The following is a 16,943-nucleotide window of genomic DNA, read 5'->3' as shown; positions in this document are numbered from 1 at the left end:
TAATATTGGTCTAGTGCGACAGCCATTTAGTGGCGGGACTGGTGGAACTAACAGAATTAGCAAATTAGCAGTGTAGTAATGTCGCTGTATACGATTGTATCCTACACTTTAGAAGTATATCGTCTTCTCACATAAATAGTAGTGGCAGAAACAAGTTCTCAGACAAATTAAAAGCAAAATACCTATGCTTTGTATTTCGACGAAACAAAAGTTAAGCTAAATTTGCAGTGTGTGAGGGCTGACAGTTGCTTTAAAGTGAAATATAAGGCGCTGTGGAATTGGAAAGAGCACAGAAAAACGTAGGATGATACGAATCCGCGCATGTGCACTATATAGGGATAGTAAATGGGAAATGCCTTTACGCTCGTTCCCGTCAGTCACCGCCAAGTGTCAGCTTGGTTTTCACGTCGAGTAATATTACGGCCCACGAACTTCGTTTGTTCGTTCCGAGCTTCCTTTGTTCACACGCATCCTCCACTTGACTGCCATCAGGCGGTCGTAATCATTCGGCACGACTCGGCATGATTCGGGAAGTTGCCTTCGAAGCATAGCGTACTAAGAATCGATGAATCGTTGGAACTTGGAATCGTCACGACTCGGAAACACACAATCGTTCTTACGATTCTTTTGAACGACGATTCGTCCGTATCACGATTCGATTCTTACGATTCTTTATTTAGAGTCGTTCAAATGAATGACTCATTCACGAATCGCCACAACTCTAGCACACAGCACAGCCAGTGATTTTCATACAGAGCGCTATGTGGCGTTACCAATAAGAAAACCTAAACAGCCTACTTACACATGTAAGCATGGTCTTTTCACAATGTATTTCTGACCAAAAAGCTATTCTGGAAGCTGGAGTGCCGAGTTTTTCTAAATCACACCTTCTGCGTTGTGTAGATATTTCCACACCAACTTTCAACCTCTAACAAATATTTCTTTACATCTAACAGGGGAGCAAAATAGCAGTTTTCATAAATTTAGCTTTACAACTGTTTAATGTACCGAAATATTATATAAAAGATTTTCATGCGCTATTGGGCTGCATTTTCAGCAACACGAAACATATTTTATTACTTTCTGACAGAGAAACTAGATTCCAGTTTTCGCATTTCTACCCTCAACACTGCCTTAATAGCGACATTTTTCTAAACATTCTTCATCCTCGTTTCACCCCCTTTAGGGTTGAAATTTCGGGCAATACCTTCCCAGACGACGCGTACAGTGTAAGGTCCGCACCTCCTGGAGATTCCGAGTTGCTCACCTCATCTGACCTGACCCCGTCTAGCAGGGAGGAGGCGAGGACAGCCCCACACAGCACGCGACACAGCGCGCCCTACAGCGACTCGTGTTCACGGTCTGTGCAGCAGTGTCCGCAGTCTGTGGTTAGCGTCCCGGGTTCGATTCCCGACCGAGTCGCTAATTTCCTTCTCTCGGGGTCTGGGAGTTTGCGCCGCCCCCGTAACTTCAGGTCATCTCCACCGTCGAGCTGATCGGCCAAGTCGCGTGAAACGGGACGGCTTTCTCCTACCGGCCGAGCAACCCCGGGTGCAAATCTCCCGGCCAACACCGAAACGTCGCCACCTCAGTCCGTTTCCATGGCTCCGCAGCTCAGTCGGTAAAAACTAAACCCTTGTAGGACCACTCGAATGTGTGCGCGCGGGTGTCCACGCCAGTCCACAGACAACTTTCACTATATCTATGCCAGAACGAAAAATTTATACAATTACTGTTGTCAAATGTACACTTCTGTATGATTTATACAAGCTGAAGGAAACCTCCTTCTGCCTGAAAACTTCCTGTGGTGTACACATTTTTTACACCCCAGTATTTTCCGATTCAGCGTGAAACATCGCTTTCAAACGATATGAAGCACAGGAAATGCACTGTCATGACTGTACCTGTTTACCCTCACGTGCATAACCGTAATACGTTATAGTGCTCTTTTCCAACACACTTCTCGCGTATCAATCAAATGTAAACATAAAGCACCACAAAATTAATATCGTGATGGGGCATAAGTGAAACTAAGTAGCCACCTACAGATCCAAACCTGAGACGACTTTGCGGAATGTGGTGGTGGGTACTTTGTTCACCGAAGCCGTTCTTCGCTGCGCCCTGACGTCAGTCTCGCTGCTTCCCCCCCCCCCCCCCCCCCCCAGGAGTGAAAAGATAATATCAAGAGAAATCTTGACGAGAACAGTATTTTAGTTGGCACTAATGCCCGCTGTGATACTATCCGAAACCGACAGGGTCCCCTCTCCGTTGGTAATTATTGCAGTATTACATCGGCTGCATTCTAGGCCAGGACCAGAAATACGAGGGTATTTTACTCAGTCAGCACGTACTCCAAACTATGTTACCTATTTCATCGTCAACACTGCCATAGTTCGACTTCTTAACGTACAATAACATCTGTTTCCTAAAAAAGCATTTCTGAGGGAACCCGTAATTCTCTCTCGTTTCTGTTCTGCCACTTAATAGCAAGCTGAATCTATCCTACCTACATGACCTGTATAAAGGTCAAAGTTGCCTTGTGGTATCACCGAAACAACGAGAAAACTCGTTCATTCTGAGATTAAACTGAGCACATAGAATAGTCGCCCAGAACAAGGTTGCAACCCTCATTTTTACAGAAGTTGGGTTTTGCATGGAAAAAGGTTGCTAACAGTAATTGGCGCAAGGTAGGGATACTGGAACTGTCTACCAATTCTTTTGTTGGCGTCAAATTGCCAAGTTTGCGTTGCACAGAACGAGCGTGTATCAATACGCAAGATGGCGGACACAAGTACCGGTACACTTATTACAGTCAGTGCTCAAAAACCGGTCACCTCTATACAACATGACTGTAGAGGTCTGGTCTCTTGAGTATGGAACTGTAGCGTGTCTGCCGATTCATGTGCTTTGCATCCATCGTGCTTCACAAAACTGAAGTGTCAGCAAGTTTTACAATAGTATATGCAACCAGGCAGTGGTAACGATTCACTTTAAGTTATCTCCTTTATACAGAACGTGTGCAAGCGTAACATCTGACACAGTAATGAGAAACTTACGAAATCGCCATTTATTCTGATTTTTTTTCCGATACACAAGTTGTTAGGGCTTGACAAACATATCCCTACATATAACGGTAGGTTCGTGTAGATGGGAAACAGTTTTACATTTATTGGGTACTGTATTCGAATTTCGCGAATCCGGACTGACCGCTGCTGTTTGCGAAACACGAAAATTTGGGCCGGATCTGAACTAACCCGAATGCCGCACAAACTTCCACAGCTCACGTCAATCCGGGTTCGTAGAATGCGAATCCATTTGGTAATGTTTACCACAGCTGTAAACGTGAGAAGAGAGTGTCTGCACCTCTCAAGGGCGCTGAAGTGTGATCCGGAGATGGAATTAACACGTACATTGCAAACATGGAGTTGAATTTATTTCAGAACTACGTATCACTGTATTTCGATTTAGAATCTCGTTGGGTACACTGGAATATGCAATTGGAATTATCGTGCATTGACGGAGACTAATGGGTTACGATTTCCCACAATACTGTTGTCACGGCGTACACATGAGACTGGATCTATGGCTTGGCCCACTTTAAAAGTATGCTCCCTTCTTCATCAGCGGTAGGATTAGCTTCCGTTTTGTTTTGCAAAGACGCAGTTGTATTTCTTGCACGAAAGGACGTTTCTAATGAAACCTGTAGTTTTCTTTCATTTCTATTCCGAGCTCAGCAACGAACTGCAGTAGCGAGAGACGTCGGCACGAGAGTTTCCTGCAGCACATTCCTGTCTTCTGGTATCACGAGATCTCAAAACGACGTCGTCCTTATGTGTAAAACACAGCCGGCATCGGTAATTTCGAAATTTGTCTGTGTCCGTACGTCTTCAAACTGATGTCCGCATATAACTACCAAAACCAGGTATCACTTTTTTGTGAAAAAGCTAACGCACTCCAGAGAACAAGACGGGCTGGATGTCGTGCAGACAAATATGGCCGCCGATATGCGGCAGTCTGTGTCGGCAGCTTCGGCAGCCTTTAGTGCGCACCGCGAATAAGGCACGACGCTGCTTTCAGCTGTAGGGACAATCTGTGTGCGCCTCACGCCGCCCTGCACGGCGCGTAGGGCAGCCACCAACGACGCTCTTAAAGCCCAACTCCAGAAAATAAGCTGCTTATGTGTGAGCAGTAATGAAGAGGAGATGACGTTATTATAACATTTTCAACATTTCGCGGTCCTGTCAGCAGCTGTATAAATATTAATTTGAAATTAACAACAGCCCCAGTTGCAATGTTTACCTAGATTTACCTAGGTTTCAGCTGGGACAACCCAACCTTCTTCAGAATACAAGGAACTACGATTTTTCCATACTGGGCAACGTCAGAAACTAAAAACTATAATAGAGAAATACGTCGCCACGTTGTAATAACTTATCCGGGAAACAGCCACGGCCCCACTCCGCGACCGCAGTACGGCAGCAACGGACGTTGTACTGGTACTGTCCACAGCCTCGAGAGCGCATGCGCGACAGTGTGTGTTGACACTCGTACCAACGAGTACTCCTGAACTTAAAGTTTTATGAATAACCGCGTGCGGCTAACGAAATTGACGTACACGTTGTCCAGTAAGGAGCACAGATATAGCGACTGTCTGAACATTTGTAATAGTTTGTTGGACGTCAAAAGTGAAGGGACCAGGCCGGTGTGGCCGTGCGGTTCTAAGCGCGTCAGTTTGGAACCGCGTGACCGCTACGGTCGCAGGTTCGAATCCTGCCTCGGGCATGGATGTGTGTGATGTCCTTAGGTTAGTTAGGTTTAAGTAGTTCTAAGTTCTAGGGGACTGATGACCTCAGTAGTTAAGTCCCATAGTGCTCAGAGCCATTTGAACCATTTTGAAGGGACCAATGCGTTTACTATTTTAAGCCAACCTAGCATATTTGAGCTAAACATCGAACTTGACCGCATGGGGATAACTACGGGTTTGAAATAACGGATAATCCCAGCTATTCGGCAAAACGGGAGTGCTAAAACATGTTGATTACTCCCTACGATTATGGCGGATGGAATAACGGTTGAACACCTTCAAAAAAGTTTCTGCTTCGCAGCTGCAGCTGGTAGTTAACAAGGTTATTTTTTGTCATGAAGTACGGGAACTTCGCAATGCAAGAGCTGAGTATTATTCGGAGGGTTGAGTGCGTGAGGCGTTTGCACCAAGTGTTCAGCGAATGTCGAACCACGCTTGCCATCCGCAACTTTAGGAGGGATAGGCTCCTTGTATCTCGTTAGTAAGGCTCTTCCTGTTTGGCCGATGTAAAATTTCGGACAATTGCTACATGCAATCTTGTAAACTCCAGATAATGACAATTTAGGCTTTTTTAAAGTGTGAATCAGGTTCTTCTGCAGCCTATTATTAGTAGGCAAAATTGTCTGGAACCCCTGGTTCTTTAGAAGACGCCCTATTTAATATGAAACTTTACCTATGAAGGGACTAACTTCTGGCATGATACCTAACGTGATACTTTTAGTCCCATTATGATTTACTTTCCTGTCATTTCAAGGTCTTAACCGTTATTTCGCGCTGTTGTTTCAAGGTTTGCCAGTTCGTGTTCGAAGGCTTCTGCGGATAGGGGAATGGATATCGCTCTATGTATACTAGAACGAAAAAGTGCCATTTTATGCGCCAGCGGGTGTGCAGAATCGGCAGATATGACATTTTTTCAACCTATGCTTCCTGGAGATGATGTCGTATTCCATGTCATCGACTATAGATAACTTAAGATCTACTACGTCCTACTCGGTGACTCGTTTTGAAGAGTAAAAATAATTTTCTCGTGGAGATCGTTAAACAGTACCAGTATCTGATCTATGTCTTCTTGGGATGAGTCAATCACCAAGAGAATATCATCCACGTATCTCGGCATACAACTTTATTTTCTCCGCCATCTCTATATTACTAACAAAAAATTGAGATTCTATCGTATCCATGAACATATCGGAAAGAATCCCCGCTAGAGGGCTACCCAATGCTAACCCGTACGGTTGTGAGTATATTTTGTTTTTAAAAGAAAAGTAATTGTATTTCGAAACAATGCGCAGGAGATTCATGAGCACATCAATTTCAATATCTGACAATCTCTTATGGAAGTCTAAGTCCGATGTACAGGTACGTTGGTGCGGAGGCTGGAAACATCGAAGGGGGCCAGCTGGGATGTGGCGTGGCAGATTACGTTATTCAGTTTATTTGCCATTCGACAGAGTTTCTGAAAGTAATTTTTCCGGAAAGCGAAGTTGTCCTTAATTTTGTAATGTAAACAGACAGCCAGCTTGTGGTACGCACTATTTGCACTGTCCACGATAGGACGTATCGGATGGAAGTTTTTGTGAACTTTGAATTGTCTCGTTAGTCTGGGAGGCTTCGGGTTCATATTCAGGAGTCATTTCTTTAGAAACACTCCTATTAATTTATTACTGTTCTGCAAACCTGTTCTTATCTCTTTACGTAACGCTTGAGTAGGATCTGATTCGATGGAAGTAATGCCATTTTGATCGAAAAAATGGCTGTTTTATCTATGTATTCCGCTTTGGAAGCTATAATTAACGAGTTCCCGTTATCGGCTTTCGTAATTAGGGCGCCATTATTCTCCAGTTTACGATTAATACTTTTCACCGGTCTATAACGTAACGCTTTGATTGAGCGACAAATCATTCATTTTCAAAGATTTTACGGGATTATTAGCCAAACCGCGTTTGAACATTCTTTGGCGGTTTGGTACACTTCAAGCCTAATTTAAGGCCTACTATGAAATTGTCTACCACGTGTGGTTCTTTAATCGCAGGTGCGATATTGAATTTCAGCCCTTTGGACAGTAGCTGGGTCTTAGCTGTTGAAAACATTATAGAAGTTTTATTACTAACACGTTCACAGAATGTGGGTGTGAAACCTGTATTATTGGAACACCCTTGTTGGTTACCTCTGATAACACCCTTGGACAAATTTGACAGTTTTTTCGCATGCCTTGCAGCGATTTCGCCTTTCTGTTTGGCAATGACATCAGTGGCCTGTGCCCAAAAATCATCTATTTGATAATTGGAAGACTTCGAATAGTGCATCAATATTTCAAGATACAACAAATAAGCTTTCTCGTTTAATTAATCTTTCTTTGTATGCAATTCCACAACCACAATTCTGTTATTGAGGATCTGAGCTATGAATTTCTTTTTGAAAGTAGGAGATTTGTAATATAATTTTCCTACATAATTGCGAGTACTAGCATGGCCATTTCATTTATTAACAAGTGTAAACAGAATAACGTGACACCGAAGTTTGTCAGCGGATATTCCATGCCGCAAAACACAATCGTTCTTTCCGTTGAACAGACAGCACGGCTCTTATCAGAGCCCCATCTGAGAAGAAATTCGCATGTTCTAGGTCAAAATGCGAGTAGATTTATGTTTTGTACAACATCTTCACATCCCCCCTTGGCGCCCCCGCCCCTCCCCCCCCTCCACAGAGATAAAACGCGACGTTGTTAAGCCGGTAATGAACGGAAGAATTTCGAAACACTGACTACTTCTAGCAGGAAAGAGAGGTGGTGAGCCCCACACAGCGTATCCCAGACCCAGTCGTGTTCACGGTCAGTGCAGCAGTGTCCGCAGTCCGTGGTTAACGTCCCAGGTTCGATTCCCGGCCGAGTCGCTATTACCTTCTCTCGGTGTTTGCGCCGCCCCCGTAACTTCAGGTCATCTCCACCGCCGAGCAGATCGGCCAAGTTGAAGGAAACGTTCTTCTGCCTGAAAACTTCCTGTGGCGTACACATTTTTTACGCGCCAATGTTTTCCGGCTCAGCGTGAAACATCGCTTTCAAACGATATGAAGCACACAAAATGCACCGTCATGAATGTAACTGTATACCGTCATGTGCATAACCGTAATACGTTACAGTGCTCTTTTCCAACACACTTGTGTATCAATCAAGTCTAAACCTAAAGCACCACAAAATTAATATCGTGATGGGGCATGCAGTAAAACTAAGAAACCACCTACAGATCCAAACGTGAGACGACTTTGCGGAATGTGGTGGTGGGTACTTTGTTCACCGAAGCCGTTCTTCACTGCGCCGTGACGTCAGTGTTGCTGCTGCCGACGTCGCCCCCCCCCCCTCCCCCCCCCTCGCCAATGTGCTCACAGCAGCCGGTTTCCACCAGCCTCGCCGCGTGACGTCACCCGCTGACCCTGGACTGGCGACCCGCAGTTGTCTGCACTGCGCGGACGCCCGCTTCCTGCCCACAAACCGCTGTTCCGCCGTGCCAGCGCGTCTCCTCGAAGCTTCCAGGCTTGCAGCGAAATGACGACGACGACGAGAAAAATCGAGAAACTGCTGCCAATAAAGACGCCTTACCGAGGATCACCCTACCCACGCGCCATTCGTGGGCAAAAGAGGAACCTAAATTTTTCCTGTCTGTTCCCTTGTGCTGCGCCGAGTACGCTGGCCGGAACTTATTTTATGGCGGCTGTTTTTTGCAGTAACCCTTATATATTTGCGCTGGTCACTTTCAACAGTTCCCAGTAAGTGGCTGTTGTCTGCGCTCTGATTCGTTGATGCAGAAGAGACTGACCGGTCGCCGTATTCCGTTTTATACTACCGGAGCACTGGTGCCACATTTAGTGGCTTTGTATTGAACAAAGAGCAAGGAAAAAATCCCTCTAAATCTCGTAGCTACAGGTACGAATTCTTACAACATAACCGCGCAGAATATCGCTGTATGACGTCATCCCGCAAGCTGCACTTACTTTAGGTTCAAATACCAAGTTTAATTTCTGACGCTTCAAACTAAGCACAGTAAGAAACTAACTACAGTAAGGTCCGCACTGTGGATCACCACACAAAAACTGTCAAGAGTTGACGCCATCGTTTTCTTTAGTCCTGTCTGAAATATTTCGGTAGAGAAAAGTCACGTTAATAAAGCTTTGCGTGAGTTTATAAAAACAGCACCATTCATCATGTATGAATATGTTTTTGAAGCACCTACATAAAAGAGGATACAAGGATGGTAGTAATTCTCTTTTAGCCAATTTAGAGACTAACCGTCCATAGATATAATTTTCATGTTTTATGTCCATCTAGGTGGTAACGATTATTCGCATATTTTTATGTAAATAAGTAAAAAAGAGGAAATAATTTGTACACGCAATAAGTGTAAAGAAATATGCAATACTAATTTCTGTAAGAGAAAAAGAAAGAGAAACAGCTGTTTGAAACTGACAGATAAGGGGACTGAAATCCCTGATTTGTCAGTCGTCTTGTTTCCTTGGAGTTGGCAAAATTTACACGACAAAAAAAAGAAGGCATGAAGGTCGGGGGCATATTTTGATAAACAGTAAGCAGAACGATATTTGCTATCACCAGATTTGCCCAAGCATTACGCATTTTAATCGTAAATAAACGAGAGACGGACTTATTCGTGAGTGGTAACGAGAATTCATTGTATCAGCTGTGCAACTCAGAGACAAGCAAAGGTCCTGCAGTGCTTTAGAGAGGACGTTACTTCATCTACCGTGGCATTTCGTAACTTGTAATCGCAGTTTTACGTACAGAAAGGAACGACGCTTCAGTGATACTGTAAGTGAACTAAGGGTAGGTAGTGCGTGAATTACAAGTTAATGAACAGGAACACTGACAGCTCACCATACACTAGGTATTTACGCGTTAGAAAGCACTTGTGTATAAATTTCTCAGCATTATTTTGAAAGAAGAATAAAGCCATTGATGCAGTGGTTTTCCGTACTTGGCTCTCCACATAACGAACTTCTACATCCAATTTTAGAATTCAAACACTTACACTCGACGTATCAACGATACCCGCGTCTTTGTATACGTCAGTTACACGCGGAACTGCATCGTTTACATGTACGTACAGAATTAACTTGTGTACCACAGAGGAGTAGTATGGGTTCAGTAGAAGTAGGCATATACTCATTTACGTACATTATCTTTCATTGCTTACGGAAAGATTCCCGACACTAAGGTACACAGTGTATGTACTGGGATTAAAGTCAGCACGTGAAGTGTAACCAAGCGTGTTCAGAAAGTACCAGATTCTGTGAGTTAAGTATTAGGCGCTGCAGTGATTAATTGTAAGGGCACAGAAGTACTTTGATGGTTAACATTTCGCGGGTGTTCCTGGAGGCACATTACGTGTACAGATATTACGTACGTTATTGAAATAATCCGTAAATGCAATGTTGTCAACCGGACTGACTAAGAATTTAAAGACTTCTTGGCCTTGTGTAAAATGAGCAAGGGGATCGATATCATGAGTTGGGCTGCTCAGCACCGTACTGGTGTAGAAACTAAGGACGACGGGAAATGCCGACAAGGCAAGGGAAGACTTTTCGTGTGTTGTAACATGCGAGGTATTTGACCAAATGCGGCAGCTGCAAAAAACCGTGTAGGGGGGGGGGGGGGGGGCTGAACGAGATTTCTGTACGCAGTCCACCCAAGTCAACAGCACGCAAAAGCCACGAACTCGGAACACCGCAGCAAAGTGTGTGGAAGACAGTGCGTCGGCGGTTACACTCCAAACCGTACCGTCTGGATCCCTTACAACAATTAAAAGCGGACTGTTACGGCCGGCGCCTTCAGATTTGCGCCACATTGGAAGCATCAATTGAGGATGGACATTTCGCCCCCACGCTGATATTCAGCGACAAAGCAATTAACACTTTTCTGAAAAAGTTTATCTCCGCAATGTGAGAGTGTGCCGAACTGAAAATCCTCACCAAATTTCGGTGCATGAACGCGATTCGCCGAGGGTTAATGTACCCTGTGCAGTGTGACAGGCGAAGCTGAATGGGCCGTTTTAATACTGTAAGACAACTGTGGCGGGTACATCTTACCTCGATATGTTGAACTTGTGGTTGTTTCGACTACTCATTCCTTCAGGGAGCATCGATGTTTGTTGCTACCTAAACTACGAAATTTCGCATCGCTGGATTGGCCGTAGGCGGTTAACGCAAGAACTGATCAGCTTGCAAAAGCACTTAGCAATGGATGCTTGAAAATCTGAAACTGGTCACGGGTTTGTGTAGTTAAACTGTGTGTGTCGTAAATTGCGGTTGTCTCCTATATTTAAGTCATAATGTTTATAATTCTACTACAGCCCTGTTTCTCTTAATGTTTATTTTCGAAAATCTAGCGATTAAAATAGGGTTTCATTGCGCTGTGGCTGACCTCTGTGAGTGGCTCAACTTCAGATTACAAGCACACAGTGGTACAGCGAATGCTGGACATTTGCCACGCCGCGCATTTGCCACACTTGCCCCTTCGCCAGGTAGCTTGACTAGCGATCCCTCAGGTTAGCGACGCAATTCCTCGTACTACTTCTGTCCGCTTTCGAACCGCCGTCTTCACATCTTACTTGATGCAACCAGTACGTAAGGGACCTCCATCGACATCTCGGGGAAATACAGAGCTGCTTCTCCGAAATGTAAACATTTATAACATTTGGGAAACGAAAGCAATACCGACGACTAAGTCAGTATGTGATTAGTTGTGCCGAGTATAAATACAGATCCCTCTGTCTGTACGGTAGCTTCCTTTCACGCTCACTTATTGACATAGAAACAGTCTATCGCCATGAGAACAACAAGAACGGAAAGATGTAAAAGAGTGCGAATGTACGCTAATCATTTCTTTTTTGTCACTGCAATGTGCCTACTTTAATTACTACAACTGCATGCCCAAAAGACAATAAGGGAAGAAGAAATGGGTATGTGAACGTTTGAAAAGAAGAACGACATACTCCATATTAATTTACTCTCTAAAATCCGGTATCTCTTGCGGCGAAACATTAGTTAATAAAGTGTAGCGGGACAATGTTCAAAACATAACTGAAAATACGCTACTAATTAGAGGTAAGAACTTCTATGACTGACATGTCATCTAAAGTCGACGTACATTTTTAAAATGTTAGAGATAAGGAACTGTGGTAATACAGAATGCTATGCTTGTAACGTACGTTGTTGTTCTACATTCTTTAGCTCTGGTATTTACAGTCAGAGACAAAACATCCTAGGTTTTGGAGGGAAAAACCGTAATTGTAATGATCTGCACTACAACAGAAACAAGAAGCACAACGTAAGGGAAAATAATGTAATGCCTGTTCCAACTCACAAGTTACATTGAAGCAGATAGTTCCTGTCACTTAGGGTGGGCAGCGGTTATATTCGACAACCTGAATAAAGTAATAACTGGCTCCTTTTGCCGACCCCCGGTCTCATATGAAACAGTTGCTGGACAGTTCAAAGACAACTTGAGCCTCATCACAAATAGGTACGCTACTCATACAATTATAGTTGGTAGCGACTTCAATCTACCTTCCATATGTTGTCAAAAGTTCATTTTCAGACCCTATACAAAACAACTTCTCTAATTGTTCTAAATGGTCTCTTTAAATTATTTTGGATAATTAGTTCACGAGACCACTCACATTGCAAATGGTTACGAAAACACACTTGACCTCTTAGCCACAAATAATTCTGAGCATCACGACGGATACAGGGATTAGTGAACACACAGTCGTAGCGAGGATCAATTCCGTAAAAAAGAAATTCACCAAAACTAAACGCGAATTATATCTATTTATAAAAGCTGCTAAAAATTCGGTAGACTTCTTTCTAAGAGACACTCCCCAATCCTTCCAAACTATGTAAGTGAAGACCATATGAGGCTTAAAGGTCAAAGAAATGTTATCAACAGCACTCTAGAGATTCGTACCAAATAAATTAATAAGAGACGGAACTGATACCCCATAAATGTGGCGGAAACTCCAAAGAGATTCTGGTCCTGTGTTAAGTAAACCAGCGGAAAGGCTCAGTAAGTAGCTTTACTACGCGGCGGGTGAGGGGGAGGAGGGGGAGGGGGAGACCAGGGACCCAACCCTTCGGAGCAGCTAAAATCGTGGCGAATGTCCGCACACCGGCACAGCACGGTTACTGCTGCACGCAGGTTACCCTCAGCCACGTGTCAGGGCGACACCTCGCCACCGTCTCCACGTTGAGTCACGTTTACTGCCAGCCCAAGTATCCTGTGAGACACCACAGTGAGAAATTTTATGCAGCTATCACATTTTGCTGCTGGACAGAACACCTAATGAATTGAAAGCACCCGGAAACACTGTACACATTCCTAAGTCACGAGTGACCTTACTCCCTTATTATTGGATATCTACGTGTGACGTAAACAGCTGATTCCACACAACCGCGATTAAATGGAGGCCTTTTTAGGAAACTGTTTTGGTTGCCGCTACTGTTCATCCGTGAACGCCACAGTTTTCTACAATTCAGCAAATCTTATCTCGCTACACACGATACGTTTTGAACAGGTCTTTAATACGGCGTGCATCAATTGCGTTGTACATTTTGTGATAGGCGAGTATAAATACGAAAGCCATCACACACAGTTCCACGTCACGAAAGTGAAGGGCATTTACAGCACCGATTCCGGGTTACTTACTATACATAAAATCGCGCAACTTTTATCAAATCATCCTGTCCCTCACGTGTGACGACAGTCACTTTTCCGTGACGTCACGCGTTCTGTGCTGCCATTGGATAAGGGGAGCACACTGAACAGTCGTCGTATTGATCTACCTGTTTGCGAAGAAAATTGTCAATTTTATGATTTTGGTATTCAAATTTGCGTTTTACGACGATGTGTAGTCTAACTGACACATGGCATTTCTGAACTCTTCAAGACGGGTCGTCTTCAGTACTTTGTCATGCCGAAGTGTCTGTAAATGCGACGTCAGTGGCCACCGACGATTCCGAAACTGTGACTTACCATCAATAACGGGTAAGGCTTCTGTAACAGTATCTGGCTAAACGAAATAATGTTTACTGTAGGTTTCTGTCAAACATAATTAGCAAATGCCCCCACAAATGTTATAATTTTGACGTGATTCAGCCCTCTGACGGAAACTAACAACAAATCTACCTCGATTCTCGCAATTGTTGCACTGGAAATGGCACAAATTAAATCTAGATTCTGCCGCCGTTACAGGCTGCACATAGAAATCTACACTGCACTTTAATCGTGTCAATTCAACGTCAAATAAAGAAGCTGGTAAGTGACGGCGTCAGAATCACCGACATTCATTCCTCCCTCACATAATATACGACTGAAGCGCAGGCCGCACAGAACACGGCGCGTCTCACAGATGGCTGACGCGTTGCTTTGTCGACACACCGGGCTCTCTCATCAGACAAATAGTAACACGAGAACAGCCCAACAAAGCGATGCAGCGTTGTAGAGTGCTAAAAAAAAATTTCATCAGCAAATCACAAACGAAGAGACGTGACAGGGCGATAAAAAATACGAAATGTTTATTTCGTGAAGCACAAACATTACGATAAATTCTCAAGAATTCGCCAACTACTACGCAAATGGTCGCCCGTGTGTAATGAGCGTGTTGGGGAAAGCTACAGATTGCTCGTCGACCATAACCTTAACTCCAGAACATTGTGAAAATACTGAAATGAACGCGACTGCTGCGTCTCATCGCCACAAGCGTGTCGGCGTCACGCCACGAGTTGTGATTCGCGAACGGATTTCAGGATCCGCTACGCCCGCGCACGAGACAGCTTCCTACGTCTGATTACTTTGCAGACGAGTTTACGTGTGTAACATCTGACGTTAAGCATGTAAGCGAGATAAAGTTTAGAAACGGTTTGAAATTGTTCTTAACGTGTGTTCGAAAGCAAGTGCTCATTCTGAAATACTGGGTAAACACAGTCTGCTTAATTTGCGCTCCTTTTTAAAGAAAAGCCCTTTTATCGCGCGTCTAAATTTTTGACACGTCATGTCTGCTGATGTGTGGGCCGTACGACGACGTAATTGTTGTCTAAATTTTTGACACGTCATGTCTGCTGATGTGTGGGCCGTACGACGACGTAATTGTTGCAGATACCCTACGGGGTGTGGGGATACTGTCTGCAAACTGCGTCGCGAATAGCTAGGTACTGATAAACTACAACGATACGTCTGATGCCTAAGTTGACTCCATGAACAGCGGCAACGTGGCCGGAGTAGGGCGGTAGCGGAAAAATCTCTCCAGTTTTGGTAGTCTTGCGTGCCGTTTCTTGGAAGTCGGTAACTGCCCTCATTCTGAAATACTGGCTGACTAACGTCCGCGTATTTCGGCGCCCTTAGTCACGTTACCTCGCGACGCGCAATGTTTCCAACTGCGGTACTCCTCTTACTGCGTGACAACTGCAATTTAAGATTATACCTCTGAATGAGTACATCTTGACAACATTTCAGATGTCTGAATTTGGTCACATTACGCGAAACATTAAAAAATAAATTTCTCCCACGCCTGCAAGCCGCTACACGCCTTGTCGCACTAAAACTCGCTTACTACAAAGTTCTGCATTTCATGGTTTTCGTAAACTTGCGTCCTACGAACATAATCAAAAACGCGAGGTTTTCATTTTAAATGCCTGTTGTACGTGAATTCCCTGAAAATCTGCACTGGCACATCGAAACACTAGCCGACTGATTGTGACATTATTTTCCATTCGTTCCACGTTATTCTCGCTCAAGTTTTCATAGACTGGAGCAAGGCCGTAAGTAACGACCAATAAATCACTGAACACTCAAGACGGTAATTTAACACACTGTTAGCCACCCCCTTTGTTCGTAGCGGTCGTAATTTTTCAAAGTAAGACAAAGTATTAGACAAGAGCAGTAAGTGAGTTACGCGACAAAAACCACACAAAAGCGTGCAGAACATCCGCCGCTCCCATAAATTCCTGCCTTACCTTTCTGAGGTATTCCCGTGGAGACAAGATACACGAGCTCTGTCTGGGCAGGCAGGACAACGTGGCACGCTGCTTCCCTCCAGGCTGCTGCGTCACAACTGGACCGCACAGACAGCCGGCTGCCCCCCCCCCCCCCCTCAGCGCTGACGTCACGGGGCGGCGTTGCCAGCTCGCACGGCAGGCGAGGGAACGGCTGCAGCAGGGCGTCTACGTCTGTGTCGGCACTGCCGGACCGCCTGCGTCCCATCCACGCCACAGTCAGTTATCTCGAACCGCGCTATACAGCTGGCAACACACACACCCTTCGCCTGGCGCCCCAAAAAACCGGATTTCGTCAACCGATTTCCCAGTACCGCTTTTGGTCAACGCAAAGATGGAACAAAGACGCTGCATTTTGGTCACGGGATGAGGAGAGGTGTGAACACAACATCTTCCGTCATCGTGCTGAGTGCCAGTGACTTACGCGCGAGCTTCGCGATTTGTGTCGATCATTTGCTACTCCAGAAACGACGGACGAGTGTGACAAGTTTTCGTTAAAGAACGTTACAGGGATATCAATGCTGAGGTCATCGGTGCCTGGGCTCACGTACTACTTTAACTTAAAACAAGTTACACTGAGGACGACACACATTTACCCTCAACGTGTGGACCAACTGAAATCAATCTGTGATTTCGTTGATACTGGCTACGGCAAAGTTCTAGGTAGTATTAAAACTAGATGGTTGTCATTGTTGCCAGGAGTTACAAAAGTTATTGATACGTATGAACCTTTGAAATCTTGTTTTCTATCTCAGAATAGGTGTCCCACGTTGCTGAAACAAATTTTCGAGAACCCACAGTCACTTCTTTGGCTTCATTTCACACAATGCCCATTGAAAATGTTTTTAAATTCAATCCAAAAGTTGGAAATAACCACGGTTTCCGCTTGCTTCAAGAAATAATCAATACCATTTCAAGTAACTTGGGAAAGGAAGGTACTTAGTCAAAATACGAGCCTTTTACGAATTCTAAGGCACTTTTCTGACTTGTTTGGAAAAGTAGAGTTCTCCACTTCAACCACTGAAATAATTTCATTGGATAACACAAAAAAATACTGTTTCTTGGGCTTAACTTTTAAATTTTC

General features: G+C 44.3%; 1 protein-coding gene across 1 annotated transcript in view; it reads right to left on the bottom strand.

The window, feature by feature from the left end:
• Window positions 1-15,906, bottom strand: part of LOC124743675 (TD and POZ domain-containing protein 1-like) — a 38,453-nt gene extending 22,547 nt beyond the window's left edge. Inside the window, exon 1 of the mRNA XM_047248852.1 lies at window positions 15,821-15,906. The gene's annotated coding sequence lies outside the window, so the exon portion shown is untranslated. The remainder of the gene's footprint in view (window positions 1-15,820) is intronic.
• Between the last annotated feature and the right edge of the window lie 1,037 nt (window positions 15,907-16,943).

Source organism: Schistocerca piceifrons, unplaced genomic scaffold (genome assembly GCF_021461385.2).
Source record: "Schistocerca piceifrons isolate TAMUIC-IGC-003096 unplaced genomic scaffold, iqSchPice1.1 HiC_scaffold_2510, whole genome shotgun sequence".
Taxonomy (NCBI): domain Eukaryota; kingdom Metazoa; phylum Arthropoda; class Insecta; order Orthoptera; family Acrididae; genus Schistocerca; species Schistocerca piceifrons.
Note: the sequence above shows the minus strand (reverse complement) of the source record. Positions and strands in the feature narration are given on the sequence as shown.